Source organism: Marmota marmota, unplaced genomic scaffold, assembly GCF_001458135.2.
Source record: "Marmota marmota marmota unplaced genomic scaffold, marMar, whole genome shotgun sequence".
NCBI lineage: Eukaryota > Metazoa > Chordata > Mammalia > Rodentia > Sciuridae > Marmota > Marmota marmota.
In genome coordinates, this window is record NW_026000068.1 from 18,428,943 (window position 1) to 18,438,212 (window position 9,270).

The 9,270-nt window shown below is 36.4% G+C and overlaps 1 pseudogene; it reads left to right on the forward strand.

The window, feature by feature from the left end:
* Window positions 1–5,540: 5,540 nt before the first annotated feature.
* Window positions 5,541–6,776, forward strand: LOC107146334 (annotated as a pseudogene).
* The last annotated feature ends 2,494 nt before the right edge of the window (window positions 6,777–9,270 follow it).

The following is a 9,270-nucleotide window of genomic DNA, read 5'->3' on the forward strand; positions in this document are numbered from 1 at the left end:
GTTTGAGGTTCTGAATGAATTTTTAAAAAATATTTTTAGTTGTAGATGGACACAATACCGTTATTTTTATTTTATTTTTTTTTTAGTTTTTGTTTGTTTGTTTGTTTGTTTGTTTTATGTGGTGCTGGGGATTGAACCCAGGGCCTCATGCATGCTAAGCAAGCACTCTACCACTGAGTCACAACCCTACCCCCTACCCCCAAATGATCTTTAATAAGCCCTTTATTGCCTCTGGACATAGGGGTATTATCTCTTATGTGAAAAGAGAGAGGGATTCTTTAAGATTATTTAAATTGGGACTGCACTTTTCACCCATCCAATTTTCCCTTGAGTGGCTCATACTTTAGGGTTTATATCACATTCTAATAGAGGTCGACATAATGGTCCTAGTGGTCCCAACTTCCCCGTGATGGAAGCCTAAAGTTTTGAAAGTAAATTTCTCCCCATAAAAGGGGTAGGGCACTCTGGGGTCATCAGAAATTTATGAGAAAACATCATCCCATCCCACCCACAACTCAGTGGGGGAGTAAACTTTCCAGTAATAGGCCATCCAGATACCCCTTGCACCATTATAGTATCAGAGGAAAGAGGTCCAAGATAAGAGGTAAGTACAGAAAAACTGGTGCCAGTGACTAAGAGAAAACTGACCTCTGTCTCCCTATGGAGAAGCATATCCTGGACTCATGCATGGTGACAGGAGTTTTGTGAGCCATTAGAATCAACCCTTGGCCCCATGAGGCCTGTGTGGAGGAATCTGGCCTCGAGGACTATGCACTTGAGGTCAGTCACTACACCAATGATTGCCTTGACATTTAGGGAAGGGCTCCAGAGGTGGCTATTTGGCTTGTGGGCATTCCTGGTTTGAAAAGTCTCTCTCTTCTCCACAATGGAAACAAGTCCCTTTGTGGCTCGAGGCACATTTCATTTTCCTCTTTTCTCACCTAGGAAGATTACTCCTTTTCGGGCCAAAACCAGCACTTCAGTCTTTTTTCTGTCTTTATTCTTTCTTTCCTTCTTTTCTTCTTGGTCTCTATTATAAAAAATGGAAGTTGAAAGCCAGAGGATATAATCTAAGGATTGATCAGGGCCATATGCCAATGTTTGTAATTTCCAATGACTATTGGGTGCTAACTGAATGATAAATTTCTTCTTTAAAATAGGAAGCCCTCTGTGGATTCAGGATCCACGGTGGTGTGTTTTCTCATTGCCTCCCTGAGTTTCTCCTTGAAAATAGTAGGACATTCCCAAAGGCCTTGTATAATCTGAGATACCTTGGAATAGTTAATGGGCTTTTGCTTGATTCTCTTGAGGGCCTCAAGGATTAACATCTGGAAATGTCTAATTTTCCAGGCATCTTGCTCATCATTCAGATCCCAATCAAGAGTGTTTCTGAGAACTGCCTGTCCTCCAGATAGATAATCAGGTTTGCTTCTAGTTTGTGCTGCTGAGGCATGTGCAAATTGTTCAGCTGCTTTTAGGGTAGCCTCTTTCTCATTAAAGGTTAAAGTTTGTTTAAGTAATAGCATGATATCTTTCCAGGTGAGGTCAAACACCTGGCATGAGTTCTGAAATACCTCAATATATTTATCTGGATCCTCCAAAAATCTCCTCAAATCCATCTTGATCTATTTTAAGTCTTGGAGGGAGAAAGAGTTATGTACTTTAACTGTCCAAATTCTCCCCATGGCATCTCCTAGAGGGATAGTATATTTGATCTCTCTTTGGGGACAGATGAAGGAGGGCCAAGGTATGAAGAACAGGAGGGCTGCTGATGAATATTAGCAGGGGATGGAGGTTTGGGGGGGCCTTGATTCCTTTATCTCAGTACGCGATTCCTTAAGGTCTTCACCTTTCTAGGTAGTGACTACAGTTGATTCTAATTTATATTGTTGGCATATTTTGGGTTTCTCTATAGGCAAAGAAAGCCTGAACATAAGAAACTTCTGTCCATTTTCTTTCCCTTTTGCAAAATCTATCAAGCTGTAAAATGTATACATATTACTTCACTCTGGTGGCCAGGATTGTCCATCAGGAAGTTTGTATTGAGGTCAGGCCTGGCAGCAGAAAAACATTAGGCACTTTTTCTTGAGTGTCTGTGGGCTAAACTTATTCGAATTTTTCAGTATTCAGGCTACTGGTGAACCAAGCAATACTGTAGAGAGTGAAGCTCCCATCTGAATGAGGACAAACATAAACAAAAACAGAACTCAGGTGCACACACCAGAGTAAACTGTTCATGTTACCAGGGATGTCACCTAATTTTGAGCTTCAATATGGTCCAGAAAACCTGCATCTCTCCATCCAATTTTGTCAAATTTATTTCTGGTTTCCATTGGCAAAGTGCTAGGAGTCCCAGTTTGCCCTGTGTTAGAAACCCAGGAGAATTCAGATTTAAGGGTGTTACTCATCTTCTCCCATCACTATAAACTCCTAATTATGAAAAACCCACGATGAAAGAAAAAAAAATGCATATTTTTTGCTTATATCACTGCCCTGTGGACTAAAGATATCTCTGGAGGGTAAGGGGACATCTAGTGGTTGTAAGGCACATAATGCTCTTTTCCCAAAGGGGTTCATGAAAGGGATTCACACACACAAAAAAAAACCCAACAACAACAACAACAAAAAAAAAACCTCCCTCTGTGATAGGAAAGCAGGGAGTTGAAATTCCAAACCTCAGTTCTTGTGTTTTGACAAAAGAAGATTTAAAGTCACACACCAAAACTCATGCAAGCAAACTTATTAGAAGTAAAAATTAACTTAAAAGAAAAGTGAGGCTTAAGAAAAAAACACTCTGAAGAAAGAGTGTGGGTCCTCTTCAGGCAAAGACTGAAAAAGAAGACAATGCTGCCCCTCCCCAACTTTATTACTGTTTGATGTTTAACAGGAGAACTGGAGACCACCTCTGTACTCTTTGCCAATCAGGTGTTCAACTCCTCCTTCATGTCAGGCAGTGGAGTTTTTTTTTTACCTTAGTTGGTCCTCTCCAGAACTGTCATGGTGGCCATCATATTTAGGGGATTTCATCTACAAGTCAGTCCCATGTTAATGTGGGCACTGCGGTCAATAGCTGGTCAGAAGTTACCTTAGTGCACCTAAGCTACTAAAGGAATCTTCCTTCCCACATAAAGGAAACACCTTTATCCATAATTCTTAGCTTCATGTCAACATCAATGGACCTTATCAAGGTTAGTCCATTGATTCTTTATTCTTCACATATTTCCCAATTAGCTCCTTTTTCTTCTGTTTATTTTCTACAAATTAACTACCAAACTTTGCTTTCTTGTTTACTATAGAAGAAATTTAAAGAAGAACCATAAAGTAGTTTAAAGAACACTTGGACCTTGCCTGCATTTCACTGCTACTAACATTCCCCAGCCCTCGAAAACTGGAGACCCTTAATCATCCAAAGAATAAAGGGTGAAGTCAAATCAATAGCTATTTCCTGCTGATGAGGGGCATAGGACTATAGAGGAGGTATCTCCAATGTTTGCTCCAATTTGTCAGTGAAATGCTTCAGATTATGAGTAAGATCTATCCAAGGGGCCATAGTAATTCTCTGGCTTAGTAGAAACAGATTGTAAAGCCATCTGGGAGGCAGATGTCATATGAACAAACCAAGAAGACATAAGTATTGGAGAAAGACTGATACAACAATAAACATAGCAACATCAAAATTCACCAATGATATGATAATGACTATAGATATCAGCAGTTTCTTCCACCAGAAAATGTCAGAAAACCGTGATCTCCAAAGAGGACCCCATGGGGTTGGGGCTGTAGCTCAGTGGTAAAGTGCTTGCCTTTGCTTCATGAGGCACTGGGTTCAATACTCAGCACCACATAAAAATAAATAAAGATAATGTGGGTTCATCTGCAATTAAAAATATATAATATAAAAAAAATTTTAAAAGAAAAGTGGACCCCATGATGAAACAGGCAAAACTATAGCATCTACTTGAAAGTTACATCTTTAAGGATTTTAGTTACATTGTCAGACTGGTCAGGAATGTAAACACACCATTTAGTCTGGAAAATGGCACAAGTGCCACCCTGAGCTATAGTGAAAACATCCAAAGGCATCAGTTTTCTAATGGGTAATATGAATTGTAATGCATTCTGCTGTCATATAGAACAAATTAGAATAAAAAAAATTAAAAAGGAAGAAGGAGGAAAAATACCTCTTTCAGCATCATAGAGAGTTTTGGGGTATAATTCCTTAGTGCTTCCATGTGTCAAATTCCGTTCTATAGACTAATCGGAGGAATAAATATCAGAGTTAGATAATCAAACCAGTGAAAAACAGATTTAGGAAAAATCTTAGGTCTCAAATTGACTCAGAACAAACTTGTGACTCTGACAGTGTCTTTTGTTATACTTATTAGACATAAGAACATTTTTTAATCACCTTCCAGTTTTACTAACTTTTGGGAGACTAAAACAAGTTTACATGATAAGTTATTTTTTTAAAAGTTTTTTTTTTAATTCTTTTTTCTTTTCTCTCTCTCTCTTTCTCTCTCTCTCTCTCTCTCTCTCTCTCTCTCTTTTTTTATGTCCAATTGTGGCTGTGTTTTGGTTATATTTTCCTGTCAGGTGTTTAAGACCAATTTGGTCAAAAATTGATTTTTCTAATTTGCTGTTAAGATTCATCAGGAATTATTTTTAGGAACTTGTGAGAAGCTTCCTGAGTCTTTAAGCTTTTCTCTACCAGTTGTGCCATCTGCCAGGATGGTCAGGGCCTTGCCAACCATATGTGGCTTCCCTTGGAAGCATCAGGGACATATCCTTTTCCAATGACCCTCCTTTTTGCAGAATGTGAACAGGTTGACCTCCTGCTTTCCAGGGTCTCCACGATACCCCTGATTGAGAGGTCAGGGAACTCCCCAGACTTGCAGGACATTTAGAGAAGTTCCATTATTCCCAGAGTTCCAGCTGACCTTAGAGGGCAACAGTCAAAATATTGGCTGAGTTTTCCTCGGCCCTTTTACTTCCTTCATTTTGGTCTCCAGGTTTGGATTTTAAGCATCTAGCAGGCCAGTTCCACCATTCTTGAAATGGGAGTGATGTGCTTGTATCAGTACTAGAAGTCAGCTTGTTATTCTATCTTTCCTGTAGGAGATAACTAATTGTCTTAAATTAACTCAGGTTGTTCTGTTAAAAGTAGTACTTGTATGAAATACTAACAGGCAGCAGTTGTAAATTTTTACAAGGAAAACACAAAATGAAGTCAACAAGAGTTTTTACATATTCAATTTGTATAATAATTTTGAACCAAGAAACATAATCTCTAATAGCACTAAGGTATATGTGATATCTAATTAGCCCCTAAAAGACCCATTAATTTGTGAACTCAATTAATTGTGAAATTCTTTATAAGTTTTATTTTTTTTAAAAAACTCTCTTACAGAATCTGAGCAAGACCCCACCCTTGTACCCCACGGACCACTCCTTAATGTCTCCAGGATTTTCACAGAAAAATGTAATGCAGTAAGCCTTAGAGGCACTGATGAGGAAGCAAATAAAGAAGCCCGACTATCTACATCCATGGAGGAGCTCAACCAAAAAACCATGAAGGCTACGTGGGATTTGCCAATCTCCCAAATCAAGTTTATAGAAAATCAGTGAAGAGAGGATTTGAATTCACACTTATGGTGGTAGGTGAATATGGACTGGGAAAACCAACATGAATCAACTCATTATTCCTCACAGAGTATTCTCCAGAGTATCCAGGTCCTTACCATAGACTAAAAAAGACTGTGCAGGTGGAACAAACCAATCAAAGAAGGTGGTGTTCAGTTGCTGTTCACAATAGTTGATACCCCAGGATTTGGAGATTCAGTGGATAATAGTAATTGCTGGCAGCCCGTTATTGACTACATTGATAGTAAATTTGAGGATTACCTAAACACAGAATCTCAAGTGAACAGACGTCAGATGCCTGATAACAGAGTGCAGTGTTGTTTATACTTCCTTGCTCCTTCAGGACATGGACTTAAACCATTGGACATTGAGTTTATGAAGCATTTGCATGAAAAGTGAATATCATCCCACTTATTGCCAACACAGACACACTCACACCGGAGGAATGCCAACAGTTTAAAAAACAGATAATGAAAGTAATTTAAGAACATAAAATTAAAATATATGAATTTCCAGAAACGGAAAATGAAGAAGAAAATAAGCTGGTTAAAAAGATAAAGGACCATTTACCTCTTGCTGTGGTAGGTAGTAATACTATCATTGAAGTTAATGGCAAGGGTCAGGGTGTGGCTGAACTTACAAATGGTGAACATCGTGATTTTACAGTTCTAAGAAATATGTTGATAAGAACACACATGCAGGACTTGAAAGATTTTACTAATAATATACACTATGAGAACTACAGAAGCAGAAAGCTGGCAGCTGTGACTTATAATGGAGTTCATAACAATAAGAATAAAGGGCAGCTTACAAAGAGCCCTCTGGCACAAATGGAAGAAGAAAGGAGAGCGCATGTGGCCAAGATAAAGAAGATGGAAATGAAGATTGAGCAGGTGTTTGAAATGAAGGTCAAAGAAAAAGTTAAAAAAATTGAAGGACTCTGAAGCTGAGCTGCAGCGATGCCATGAGCAAATGAAAAAGAATTTAGAAGCCCAGCATAAGGAATTAGAAGAAAAATGTCATCAGTTTCAGGAGGACAAAGCAAACTGGGAAGCTCAACAACGTATTTTAGGACAACAGAACTCTTCGAAGACCTTGGGGAAAAAAAAAACAAGAGGAAAGGGAAGATCTTTTAAATTCTCTATTGACCACCAGTTACATATTAGTTGCCAATATGCCAGCTTGGACATCAGTGTTTGTTGGATCTGTTTAACCAATTTGCACCAGTGTTATCCATAATGATGGATTTAACAGCATGATAAAAATTATTTTTGTTTTTGTTCTTGATGGAGATTAAGATATCTTGAATTGTCTAGGATGTTGTATACTTAGAAAGTAACAGCTCTAAGTATCTTTCTACATTTTTAAAAAAAATTTTATTAAAAAGATGTCTTCAATTTAATGCAAGAGAACATTTTACTGTTGTACAATCATATTCTGATAGTTTGATTGTTTACAGGATATTCCAAAATAAAAGGACTCTGGAAGGTTTTCATCAAGGATAAATTGATATAATATGATGCAAACTATGCTTCTCTATGATAATTATAATATAAAGGTTCCATTCAGTGCAGCCTATACAATAATGTAATTTATTTATTTATTTATTTATTTAGAAAGAGAGACAGAGAGAGAATTTTAATATTTATTTTTTAGTTTTCGGCGGACACAACATATTTGTTTGTATGTGGTGCTAAGGATCGAACCCGGGCCGCACACATGCCAGGTGAGCATGCTACCACTTGAGCCACATCCCCAGCCCGTCAATAATGTAATTTAGTCTAACACAGTTGACCCTATTTTTTGACACTTTCATTGTTTAAAAATATACATGGGAAAAAAAAAAACCTATATGCTTACAGTGCACCTAGAGCTTTTTTATAACACCCTCTTTTTTGTTTGTTCTGGATTCTTTAAGTATGAATTATTCTCATTTAGTGCCTTCTTTAGCCAGAATCTCATTACTGTTTCATTTTTGTAATAACATTTAATTTAGTTATTTTCCATATATTTGCCCTGCTAAAATAGAATATAGCATCTTTCATATGGTAGGAGCCAACAAGGAAATTTTCCTTTAACTCCCTTTTAACATTTTATGGTAAGTAGCAGGGGGGAAATGCATTTATAGATCATTTCTAGGCAAATTGTGAAGCTAATGACCAACCTGTTTCTACCTATATGCAGTCTCTTTATTTTATTAGAAATGGGCATCATGGCCTCTTAAAGAAAAAAAAAAGTCACCATTCTGCATCTAGCTGTATCCATATATTGCATTTCTGTATTTTTTGTTGTATTGTAAAAAATTCACATAATAAACAATATTGTCATGTAAAAAAAACAAACAACAACAACAAAAAACTCTCTTACAATCTTAAATACCTTCTATAATTTACCAAAATCATATGTAATTTTGTATTACGTCCCTTGTTTATTTTGGGATCACAGTTAACTTTACAATAAAAATTTATTCTTTGAACACAACTTTAAATGAGCTTAAGCCTATCTACTTTGAAATTATCTTAATATGGAATAAGGTGAGAGGCAGAGTCCTAATTCCCATGAGGCAGGGCTCTTGGCAAATCTTTGGTAAATTGTTCTATTTCTGAAGCTGATCCCTGCCTCTTTCTTTTACAAAGTTTACATATATTGTTTCCTGAGGCTATATGAGTATTAGCTAGCATAATATAGCATTACATCTGAAACGTGAATCAAACAAAAGTTAAGAGACCTTTTAAGCTCTCTTTGTGGAAAAAGTGGCAAATTGCTTTCATGTTTCACAATATTAACCTTTAAACAGATCAGGCTCTCATTATCTTTTAAAAATATGGTTAACTTTTTTAACCACAGTATAAAAAGTAACATGAAATTTTACATATCTCTTATTGATAACAGGTCCAGTAACAGAAGATTCAATGATATAAATTAATCCCCAATTAAATTCGTTATTTTTAAACGTCTAAAATTACCATTACTGACAACTCTAGTTGGAGAATACCCGCTTGATAAAATGCTCTTTTAAACCTCATATTTTAAAGACTGTGTACCTGGAAGAAAAAAAATATATTTAGTATTAAAATAAGTCAGTAATTGCATCATAATTACATTGATGTTTTTATATTAACCAAGTTTAGCATTTAAAGAAAAATTTGGATGCTGTAATGTAGTGCAATATTCTAAAATAATAGTTGTTGTTGTTTAAACCAGAGTTGTACACACCCTAATTTCTTAAGACGAGTTATTACAAAGAAAAAATGTAAAAGATACAAGAGATTATCTTTGATAGATAAGAGCAAGTGTGTATCTTAAGAAATCCTTGTTATATTAACACATTACATTAAAATATGGCTTATAGCAGTACATTAATATTTGACCTTAGGGGGAAAAGCTTGAATGGCTTTAAATGATTGTGCTACTAGAACCAAATTAGTTACACACAAACTTTTTGAAATTTACCCTTCACTTATATATATGCTCTTGATCATTTACTCAGACCCTCTTATCTCTTAACTAGATGTATTACAACTTTACCACCCAAAGACTTTTTACCCAGAAATATTTTCTTTATCCTTTTACTAAATATATTTTCATACCTAAAACCTTCTCATGTCTCTTTCCTAGCTGTTGACCTCT